We start from the raw sequence: 13,019 nt of genomic DNA on the forward strand, positions 1-13,019 counted from the left end.
AAATACAGCAAGGATAGCATTCATCAAAGTAGAAAAACATACATCAAACACCATTGATCCCTCTGCATTATACATTCTTATCAACAACATCAGATACAACAGCATAAAAAAACATAATTTTCCCCATATAAAATCAGTAAGCAGCAAGGAGAAGATGGTACCAGTTGACAATAGAGAAGAAGTAAGAGAAGTGTATACTGAGCATACCAAAGAGAATCAGAGTCACAGAAGGAAGAGGGTAAAAAATCGCACCTGAAGTAGCGTCATTGTCGTTGCAGTGTTGTTTCACTTAGGTTGATAATTTTATTCACTCTTCTTTGCATTTTCTTCCAGATTTGTGTTGAATATTGTATCTATGTGTGTTCATGATCAAAGAGCATGTTTAATTTAGGTTTATTTTGAAATTTGTATGTTAGAATTTAGAATACTGTGGGTTTCGATTCGGACACATCACTGAGAATCTGTGTAAACTAACCCTAAATTTAGATTCAGCACGTGGTTTAAAGTAGATTTGATGTTGAAGGTTTGTTGATTCGAGTAGGATTTAGGGAACTGGATTGTTGTTTGTTCTCCATGTTTTTTCTTGATGTTCATAGTGTTTTTTCTCTTTGAGGAAGAAGAGAACTTTTCTCTTCCTTTTTTATCATGTTTTTATTCTTCCCTTTTTGTCTGCTTTCTTTTTTAATGGAAATAAAGTAATAATAAAAGAGAGATCAAGTTTATTAATTGAAATTTATTTATTTTTTTATAAAAAAGAAAGAAGAAGGAAACAAATCCTTTCGTGGTGAAGGCAATAAGATTTGTTTATTTTTATGTAGTGTTGCTTTTTGCACTCCTGAATTTTTATCTTGTCTTTTTTTGTATTTTCTCTATTTATTTTGTTTTGTTTATATGTGTTTTGCTATAAAAATACTAATGATAATAAAAAACTATTCTCTAAAAAATGAAATAGAGAGATTAGATTTTTTTTATAGTTTTTTTAATATAATAACATAAAATGATAAAAAAAAAACTTTATTTTTTCTGTTATTACATAAATAATTAAAGGGGAGAATTAAGAGATTTTTTTTCTTTTCTTTTAAAAATAGAAAGAGTTCTTTTTTTTTATTTTTTTATTTTCATTTTTAAATTTTTTTATTTAAAAAAAATGTGTTTAGGCTTATATTTTTCTTATATAAAAATAATAAATAAATACCCCTAATATTTAAAAATCAAAAAATAAATAGTAATAAGTTTCGATATTGTGGTCATTAATTTATTTTAATTGTGTTACAAAAATAATAAAAATAAAAAAATAGAAAGAAAGGAAACAAATCCTATGAGGTGGTTTAATTGTTTTCTTTATTTGTTATGGTTTTTTGTCCATATTTCCTTTTAGTTCTAAAAAATATGATTACAAAAATGCTAATAAAAATATAACAAAGTGATAAAAAAAATTGTTAGTTTTTTTTAAAAGGATCTAAAAAAGAGATATACATTTATCCTTATGTTTAGATTTATTTATGTTTAGATTTTTTTTTACAAAAATATAAAAAAAAATCATTAAAAAAAGTGATAAAAAATATTAGTTTTGATTTTCATATATTTATTTAGATATGCTATTTAGTTAAATATTTATATATTTTTTGTTGTTGTTGTTTCTTCCTTTCATCAAAATAAAAAAAATAATTTTTTTATAAAATATAAAAAATGGTAAAGAATTTTTCTTTTCTTTAATAAGCATATTATCTTAATGTTTGTGATATTTTTCCTTTTACTATGTTTATATTATTTATGTTGGTTGTCTAATTTTATTTTATTATATATTTATTTTATTACATTTTTTATATTTCTCATTTGACAAGTGTGTCCCCCACCATTGTTTGTAATTGCTTAATTGTTTTTATTGTTTTTATTTTTTATTAGCTAGAATAAAATAATTAATTAAATAGTAGACAAAGACGAAATATAAAATCAACTTCTTTTTTTTAAAATGAAAAAAATAATAAGCATTTGATTTGATGTCAAGCCATTTTTCTCTAGTTAAACCATCAACCATTTCCACTCCACTTCACTAACACCTCTAATCAATATCAAAACAATTTCAAATCATTTTCATCACTTCAAACCATTCTCAATTCAAATCTCTTCAAACCATTTTCTAAAATAAAATTGAAAGAAAAAGACTACCTGAATGAAAGGTCCAGATGTAGTCCTGAATGTTAGGCCTAAGTTGTAAGAGCTTGCAAGCCATAAGTGTTCGTCTTCCTCTCTAAAACACTTGTAAATATTCAAACTTTGAATTCCCCATCTACCAAGTGGAAGAGGATACTGAGGAAGATTATGACTTCCCCGAAGAAATGACAAGGTTGCTCGAGCATGAGTCAAATGCCCTTCAGCCACATCAAGAGTCGGTGGAGACAATCAACCTTGGCACAGAAGAAGAGAAGAATGAGGTAAAAGTTGGGACCATACTTGGGGCGAGCATCCAAGGTAGATTGATCAAGCTGCTACAAGAATATGTAGATGTATTTGCATGGTCATACAAGGATATGCCAGGTTTGGATACTGATATTGTTGTCCACAAGATGCCACTACAACCAGATTGCCCGCCGGTGAAGCAGAAGCTCCGAAGAGCAAGACCCGACACGACTCTAAAGATTTGTGACGAGGTGAAACGCCAATTTGTTGTCGGTTTTCTAGCAGTTACGAAGTACCCTCAATGGGTAGCTAATATCGTACCAGTACCCAAAAAGTATGGTAAAGTTAGAATGTGTGTTGATTACAAGGATCTAAACAAAGCTAGTCCAAAGGACGATTTTCCCTTGTCGTATATTGACACTCTGGTATACAACACTGCTAAGTTTGCAGTCTTCTCCTTCATCGATGGATTCTCAGGTTATAATCAAATTAAGATGGCTCCAGAAGATATGGAAAAGACCATGTTCATCACCCCTTGGAGGACGTTTTGCTACAAGGTAATGCCATTCAGTCTCAAAAATATCGAGACAACTTACCAAAGAGCAATGGACAGGTAGATGACTACTTAATTATTTCATTTATTTTTATACTAAAATATATATTTTTGATTGGCCGAAACTACCTAATTTGTATATTTTTTTCTATACATTTATTAATCATCACTTTAAATATTTTTTAAATATTTTTTATAATATATATTTCTCAAACATAATTGTATAATTTTCATTTTATATGTATTTTATATTTATTTTATATTTATTTCATATTTTGTTGATTTTGCTCGGCTCGTGCAAACGCACGGATCTTTTACTAGTTTTTCACGATAAGAAAAAAACATACTAAGAAATTACAAATATATGATTATTCAACTTTTTACACTTATTGTTTAGTTTGGTATTTATTATAATACAAGTTTATTTTACAACATTAAAAAGTTTAAAAAATTGTATTTTTGTTATTATTTTAAAATACATACTTAATTAACAATAATATTTATTTTAAATTGACATATACATTTTACCATTAATGTTATTGTCACACCTTAAATTTTGCCCCACCTAAGATCATTCATATGTATTTCAATTATCTGCATTCATTCGATTGCATCCATTCATTTGCATAAATTTATCTATATGTGAAGCTAGCGGAAATATACCCGAACGTATCGCACGCTCGAACATACAATAGAATCGCCATCGAAATTTATTTATCCCCAAAGGGAAGGGAAAACATCGATAAAACCCGGGGGAAAGAGATATACTGGGTAAGGAAGTCGGTTATGCAATGGGAAGGTATTAGCACCCCAAATATCCATGGTACTCAATGGGAACCGTTTTGATTGTTCTTGCTCGAATATGTGTGATATCTAAGATTATTCACAAAAGAATGGGAAAGGAAGAGAAATAGATAAAATAATCGGTAAGGATTGGGGCCCTCATGCCTACGTATCCTCATAGTGCAATGAGGAATTCAGAGCTCCGTAGTTCAAAGAACTAGAGGCGGGAGATGAAAAGAAGTGTGATAAAGGTATGGCCTGAACCAAAGAATTAATGTTTTAAACTCCAACAAGGGTGAAGAGATGAACCCATGAGTAAAGTGGATATTAGCAATACGTGGACTAGTAGGCCGCCACTATAAGGTAAAACCGAAAATGAAGGAATCACGTGTTTGAGGTTGTAGCCCAAACGTCTCTTGGTTCACAAGGTGACGCAAGAAGGAGCGCAAAGAGGTAGTGTATTTGGATCAAAGATAATTGGTATATCACATGGAGTGAAAGAAGGTAGAATAATGAATGTATCACAGAGATGAATGGAACGAAGTGACCAAAGTCATAGAATTGGATATTTGGTGATAAGTGACTGAATACGTATTGTTTGAAATGGAAAGGTGAAAGTGTATTGGAATCTATAAGAGAAGTGTCATACGGTGAACTGACTTCGTGTGTTTTTTGCTTTGGAAAGCAAATGTCGCGGTTAGCAAGAGTCGCCACCGACTTTTCTTTCATCCAATAAGGAAAGGCGGAAAAGAACAGGAAAGACCTTAATTTAGATTTTGGGTTCGGGAGGTACATTATACAAAGGGAAGGTGTTAGCACCCTTTGTATCCATGGTTATCCATGGGCTCTTAATTGCTTGATCACTTATGTTATTTTTCTTGCCTGAAAAAGTGTTTGTGAACGACTTAGAAAATGTTTTAAAAAAAGAGTTTAACTTTGTAATGATTCTTGCATGAATGTATACAAAGTATTTATCTCGTTTAATTTTGAAAAGCGGTTTGGAAAAATATAACTTGGTAATGATTCTAGTGTGAATGTATACCAAGTAGTTATTTTCTAGTAAATGTTTTGCAAAGGGTGATGTAGGAAAAATGTTTTAGGTTGTGAATCAGCAATTAAGAGTTATACCTACCCCAAGGTCTTTATGGGTATTTCCTATCCTTAGGAGGGTAGAACTGTCCTTACTATTGAGAAGTAAGTAGTTTTATCCTTTGGATGTAAAAGGGTCATCGTAGGGTCATCGATTGGTCATTGAAGGCAACATTTGTAAGGATACCTTAGCATTCGAAGGGACGATCATCATTTAACCGTAGGCTACACCGAAGGGTCATCGAGGGACGAAATCATATATTCGAAGGCAACATCCGAGGGACTATGATTTATTTTGTAGGGACATGATGATTTAACCGAAGGATCCTTGCTAAGTGTATCCCTATATTCGCGGGACATGACCATAATACCGTAATACTGTAATACCATAGGGTAACAAAGAGAGGTCCAAGATCACATATTCAAAGGCCATATTTTACAATCAATTATGTAATTAGGATGAATCTCCATATTAAAATTAATACATTAAAATCAATTAAGTAATTAGGTCCACATTAAAATCGATTAAGTAATCGGGATGAATCTCCACAAGGGTATCCCACAAATAAAGTGGAATACCTAGCCAGCTACCCTCTTCGGGAGTATGTGAGTCCTTACAATATTCAGCAAACAGGTCAGAATACCAAATCAGGGTGCAATCGAGGATTACACCGCAAAAGAAACACAGCAGTATGAATGTCAGGCAAAATAACGCATGATTAACATAGAACAGATCAGATAAGCATAGGACATAACAACCAAAATATTAGCGACTGTCACGTTCGCCTCCGCCTCGCCTAGAGAAGGCTTAGCGAATGCTCGCTACCTGCTCGCTTAGCGATGTGCTAGCGAGCGACTGCGGGTTTCGAATTTCAGAACAATACAATCTCAGCCTGCTGCACGCCCTATGGCATTCAATTACAGAAATAACATGGTCAAATATTCAGGATATTCAGGCATACTTAAACTCATATGCAAAATCTAATTACATATCCAAAAATTCAATCATGATGCATTATGTATTTAGAGATTACAGATTGGAAGCATAAAACAGTAGTGATGCGCAAACCTGTTTGCAATTGAATTGCAACGTTGAATTGACAGATCACTTTTGGTATCGGATTGAGTTGGGCGGAGATAATCTCTGTGCAGATGAATTGCCTTCAGGGTTTCCTTTAGGGTTGCTCTGAATTCTCTTGGTTAACCTCCAAGGTTTGATTGCTAGGGTTCCGATTCGTTCCCTCCTCTCCCTTTCTGACTGGAATGTTGGTATTTATAATGGTCTGTTGTGACCTAATGGGCTCAGAATGAAGCCCGGAATTTTCTGATATTCGCAAGCTTCGCTAGGCGAGTGGCATAGCGAAGGGTTCGCTAGGCGAAGGATTTGCTCGCCTAGCGAGCATGCCAGTTTGAGCCATTTTCTGAATTTGGCCACCTGTGAGCTGGGTCTTTGTTCCAATGCTTTGAAAAATAAGCTGGAGTACCTTAGGAATGCCTTGTAATATTAGCGGGCAAATTTTGGGGTATGATAGCTGCCCCTGTTCAATATTCTTGAACCGAGAGAGTTAGAATGGTATGCACGCCATTCGTGGTCTGGAGGTGGAAGATTATTGAACACTAGAATGCCCCAAAAAATTTGCACTTGTTAATCAGAAGTTATTCCTGATGGAGATGGGCTTAAAGATGCCATCCAGGAGGTTTGATGACGAAAGATCAAAATGGATCATACGCTGCTGGGGATAAAGGATCAGAATGGACCATATGCTAGATCGTATCTGAGTAGCCGAATGAGTTATCCATTAGGCGGGTGACTTCGCTGGGGATGAAAGATCAGAATGGATCGTACGCTAGATCGCATCTGAGTTGAAGGTCCAAATGGGTCGTACGTTAGACCGTGTTGGGGTTGCAAAATGAGCCGTACGTTAGGCTGTATCTGAGGAAGAAGGTAGTCGTACGCTAGACTACACCCCGGAATGTACCGTACGCTAGGCAGTATCTGAGGATTTGAAGATCCAAATGGGTCGTACGTTAGACCGTATTGGAGTTGCAGAATGAGCCGTACGTTAGGCTGTATCTGAAGAAGAAAGTAGTCGTACGCTAGACTACACCCCGGAATGTACCGTACGCTAGGCAGTATCTGAGGATTTGAAGATCCAAATGGGTCGTACGTTAGACCGTATTGGAGTTGCTGAAGGTCAGAATGGATCGTACGTTAGATCGCATCTGAGTTGAAGGAGTCATATGTTGAGCTGAATCAGAATGAACCGTACGTTAGGCTGTATCTGATAATATTTGTTGTATTTGCAGTAAATGTCTGGGATAGGCTTAAAGATGCCACCATTAGGAGGATATCAGAATGCTTGTCAGAATGAATGTTCATATAGACTACATCTGAGGGATGTATTTGAATCTTGAACGTAGTCGATAAAGATATCCGTCTGAATGGATCTTTCTTTTGACTGTATCAGGAGGATAATTAACCTGAAAAATAAAGTTAGTTTCATGCAATGTCATGATGCATGAGATGTTTTATGCTTGCGAACATGGTATGCATGTGTATGTTATGAAGTGATGTAATGAATGAATTATGCGCCTGAAAATAAATGCGAACATTGCATGCATGTATATGATGTGGAATGATGTATGAATGAGTTCTGTATCCGAAAAGTTTGGCCAGGGGAAAATAAATCCCCATATTCTGGTTGGAGATATTTGTATTGATGACCTTTTCTCAGTCGGGGTATTGGATTTCTGTCTGATGGTAGAAATGTTCGACAGAAGCCTGGCTGGGGGTGGAAGAGATGACCAATTTGTCTAGTAATGCCAATTCCTTCTGGGGAATAACTGGCTTTGCTGGGGAATAGAATTAGCAATGGATTCATTGGAAAGCATGGTTAGACCTTCTCCTCGATCCTGAAGTCTTGTAGTAATCGCTATTTCTATTTCATGCATGCATTTTTGGTAAACATCAATCATATTCAAATGCATATATTAATTCAAACTAAATCAATGGACGTTTACGCAAACAAAACAGAAAAAGTAAAACAAAAGCATCTTTTTGGAAATAAAATTGTATTGATTTTGAAAGAGGGCCTATAAACAGGCAATTTGTGTACAAAGAGACAGAAATCCTAGTAAGAGGAAATTGTCAAGAAAACAAAGAGGAAACTATGCAGAAAAAGTCCTATCGATTTTAATTCCACTACTGTCATTATGTCTTCAAGCCTCTCATCTCCTGCGGTCGGATAAAAGTGATTAGCTTGTTCAGTCCTTGGAACTTGGGTGAAGCTGACTGAGAACGGGACATAGTCATACACTTTAATCCCTAATTTTTGCCTGGACCGCCTTTTCAGGTTTTCAGTCCACCAGGATACCCTTTTTTGCCCAAGTCGCCTTTTCAGGTTTTCGACTTGCCGGGTGTACATTTTTATATGTTTATCCCTAATTTTGCCTGAACCCTTTTGGTTCGCCGGGATGCCCTTACTTTTGCCTAGATACGTCGACCTAGCGGGTCTCTTTTATGCGTAGTATTTTTTGACTATGTCTGCGTTCACGGGATGCGGGAAGTCTTCGCCATCCATTGTAGTAAGCATCATGGCTCCACCAGAGAACGCCTTCTTAACTACAAATGACCCTTCGTATGTGGGAGTCCATTTGCCTCTGGGGTCACCTTGTGGTAGAATGATACGCTTGATCACCAAGTCGCCAATTTGATACACCTGTCTCTTGACTCTTTTGTTAAATGCCTGGGTCATGCGCTTCTGATATATCTGCCCATGACAAATAGCCGCGAGTCTCTTTTCATCAATCAAATTTATGTGATCGAGTCGAGTCTGAATCCATTCATCTTCATCTAAGCCTGCATCTTTCATAATTCTTAGAGAGGGAATCTGGACTTCCACTGGTAAAACGGCTTCCATTCCGTAGACTAAAGAGAAAGGAGTTGCCCCTGTCGAAGTGCGCACTGAAGTGCGATAACCATGAAGAGCGAAGGGTAACATCTCATGCCAGTCTTTGTACGTTACTGTCATCTTTTGTATGATCTTCTTAATATTCTTATTAGCAGCTTCTACAACGCCATTCATCTTTGGTCGGTACGGAGAAGAGTTATGGTGTTTTATGTTGAATTGCGTGCAGAGTTCAGTAATCATCTTGTTGTTCAAATTAGTACCATTGTCAGTGATAATTCTTTCAGGGATGCCATACCGACAAATAAGACTATTCTTGATGAACCGTGCCACCACATTTTTGGTAACAGAAGCAAATGAGGTTGCCTCTACCCACTTTGTAAAGTAATCAATAGCAACAAGAATGAGATGTCCGTTAGAAGCAGTAGGTTTAATCTCCCCAATCATATCAATGCCCCACATTGCAAAGGGCCAAGGGGTTGTCAACACGTTTAAAGGAGCAGGAGGCACATGTACTTTATCCGCATAGATCTGGCACTTGTGACAAGTTCTGGAGTGATGGTGGCAATCAGCTTCCATGGTAGACCAATAATACCCTGATCTCAGAATCTTCTTGGCCATCGTATGTCCACTAGAATGAGTCCCAAAAATACCGTCGTGCATGTCTTCCATAATCTTTTCTGCTTCCTTTTTATCCACACAACGAAGCAAAGTCGAATCATGATTACGTTTGTATAATACTTCATTACTCAAAAAGAATTTAGTGGAGAACTTCCTCAGGAATTTTCTGTCATTGATGGATGCCCCTTCAGGGTATTCCTGGGTTTCTAAATATCTTTTTACTTCGTGGAACCAAGGTTTCTCTTCTACTTCATCAGCGTTAAGTTCATAACAATATGTTGGTTCATCTAATCGTTCAATGGTGATCTTGGGAGCTTCATTGTCCCATCTGACTCTGAACATAGATGACATGGTAGCCAATGCGTCTGCCAATTGATTCTCTTCTCGTGGAATATGTTCGAATGTAACCTCTTCAAAGTATGGGATTAACGTTAACACCCGCTCTCGATAAGGGATGAGATTCAGATGTTTAGTGTCCCATTCTCCCTTGATCTGACTGATTACTAAGGCTGAGTCTCCGTACACACTCAAAGACTTGATTCTTAGGTCTATAGCAGCCCTGAGTCCCAAAATACATGCTTCATACTCAGCCATATTATTGGTACAATCAAAACATAGTCTAGCAGTGAAAGGCGTATGGCAACCCCTGGGAGAAATAATTACAACACCAACACCATTGCCCAATGCATTAGAAGATCCGTCAAAAACCATAGTCCATCGGGATCCCAGTTCGGGTCCTTCATCCGGTCCAGGTTCTTCATAATCAGTAACAAGCATGACATCCTCCTCTGGGAACTCAAAACTCATAGATTGATAATCATCCACTGCTTGATGAGCCAAATGATCAGCTAGCACGCTTCCTTTGATTGCTTTCTGGGTAGTATACTGGATATCATACTCTGTTAAAATCATCTGCCATCTTGCTATTCTTCCGGAGAGGGAAGGTTTCTCAAATATGTATTTGATATGGTCCATCTTAGAAATCAATAAAGTGGTATGATTCAACATATACTGTCTTAGTCGGCGAGCAGCCCAGGCCAAAACACAGCAAGTTCTCTCGAGCAGTGAGTATCTTGTTTCACAGTCGGTAAACTTTTTGCTAAGGTAGTATATGGCATGCTCTTTTCGACCAGACTCGTCATGTTGCCCCAACACACACCCCATTGAATTTTCTAACACGGTTAAATACATAATTAGAGGTCTTCCTTCAACTGGTGGCATCAGAATCGGAGGTTCTTAGAGGTACTTCTTGATTTTGTCAAAAGCTTCTTGACATTCATCATTCCATATCATCTCTTGATTTTTCCTCAGTAACTTGAAGATGGGTTTGCAGGTAGCGGTCAAATGGGAGATAAACCGGGCAATGTAATTCAAACGTCCCAAGAAACCTCTGACTTCTTTATCTGTACGAGGAACTGGCATTTCTTGGATAGCTCTCACCTTAGCCGGGTCAACCTCGATTCCTCTGCCACTGACAATAAATCCCAAGAGTTTACCGGATCTTACCCCAAAGGTGCATTTGTTCGGCTTCAATCTCAGCTTGTATTTCTTCAACCTCTCAAACAATTTGTACAAATGGTCGAGATGTTCTTCTTCAGTATGAGATCTGTCGCATCTCGAAAAATACGATTCCTCGCGATGGCCGCGGAAAAATTAGTTCGAACAGAGTCGCCACCGAACTTTATTTATCCCAATGAAGGAATAGGAAAATATCGATAAAACCTTTTAGAAAATAGAATAATGGTCGTCGCAACCATATTCGGGTTCGGAAGTCGATTACGCAAGGGGAAGGTATTAGCACCCCTCACATCCGTTGTACTCAACGGGAACCTTTTAGTCCAATTTGCTATTTGAATGTTAGTTAAATGTTATTTGCTTTCTTCGAGTGATTAGAATTGGTAATAGAGATGGATGAAGACCTCAGAATGGAAAAACGGAGGTTTTTTATTAGTGTGCTCGCGAAGATACAGCAATCTTCTGCCTACGTATCCTTATGGTGCAATAAGGAAATCAGAGCAATCGTAGTTCGGGCAACTACGGTTTTGGTGTGTTTTGTTTGATGAACGACTGTGTAGGTCGGCGTTCTAAAGGCTAAACGCTGGCTTGTCTACTCTCGGCGGAGGCTTAAGCACTGGTTTGTTGTGCGCATTAGAAAGGATTGACAGTGTTCTCTTGAAAGGTTTTGGTCACGCGGGGGTGACGAGTTGAATTGATGTATTTGGGTTTGATTGGTTTCGATCGCTCGGGGCGAGAAGTTAGTTTGATTTGTTTGAGGTGTTTTTGGAGAACGACGAAAGATTGAGCAATGTGGTGTTCACCAATCGTCCAATTCTTTCGAGGAGTAATAAGGCGTCCGCCTTCTACTCCTTTTTCGTTCGAATTATTTTGAAAGTTTGTTTGTGGATGTTGAATATGCACGGTAGTGAGGCGTACGCCTCCTACTTGCTTATTCAAAGGATAATGAGGCGTACGCCACTTATTCCTTTATCCAAGTTTATTTAGCGTATTTTAGTCGGAAGTCGATAATTTGTGCAATATGGCGTACGCCAATTATTCAAATAATCGAGAGATGGCGAGGTGTACGCCTCTCATCTTTTATCATCCGAGGTTTAAATTGTAAAAGATATGTTTGGATGTTTGTATTCGATTGCGTTTATAGTTTGAATTTATTCGATTGTGTTTTAATTTGATGACGAAGATTCGAGCAATGTGGCGTACGCCAATTATTCGAATAATCGAGAGATAATGAAGCGGATGCTCACTATTCTCTTTTTCATCTGAAATATGGAGTTAAAAGGATTTGGAATTTGTAGAAATGATTTGGAATGGTATGATTATGGTTTTGATTTGGATGACGAAAATCCGAGCAATATGGCGTACGCCAATTATTCGAATAATCGAGAGATAATGAAGCGGATGCTCACTATTCTCCTTTTCATTCAAAGATTAATTATTATAAGGTTTTGAGGAGTGTATTGATTGAAAGGGTTTGATTTGAATGACGAAAATCCGAGCAATATGGCGCACGCCAATTATTCGAATAGTCGAGAGATAATGAAGCGGAAGCTTACTATTCTCCTTTTCATCCCAAGTTATATTTAAAAGAGAAAAATCTTTTAGAAGTTGAATGGTTTGAACGATTTGAATTTGGAAATTAGACTTGATTTTGAAAAGTGATTTGAATATTTGTGATTTAAGATTTAATCGGATGACAAGGACTCGTGTAATATGGCGTACGCCAATTATTCGAGTAATTGAGAAATAGTGAAGTGTACGCTTCCTATCTCCTTTTCACCCCGAGTTATATGAAAATATCTTTTGGAAGTTATATTGGCTTAGAACTATGATTTGGATTTGAATTTATAAAAAATGGTGTTGGATCAAAATAATCACATTATTATAGGATAAATAGGATATTGAATGAATCAATTGCTAACATTACTAAATTGTATAGCATGATAACCAAACATGATTTATATTTATTTTACAAACTGTGACAAACCATATGTACCCACACTCCATCATGTATCAGCATGTTAACTATCCCTTTGCACACATATTAACTCAATTGAATTTTAAAACAAACAACCCCATTAAATGCAGCATATTCTATTTTTTCAATTGAAAACCAATTAATAACGAAAATGATTTCTATAAGAACTTAA

The sequence above is a fragment of the Lathyrus oleraceus genome, chromosome 4, assembly GCF_024323335.1.
Source record: "Lathyrus oleraceus cultivar Zhongwan6 chromosome 4, CAAS_Psat_ZW6_1.0, whole genome shotgun sequence".
Classification (NCBI taxonomy): domain Eukaryota; kingdom Viridiplantae; phylum Streptophyta; class Magnoliopsida; order Fabales; family Fabaceae; genus Lathyrus; species Lathyrus oleraceus.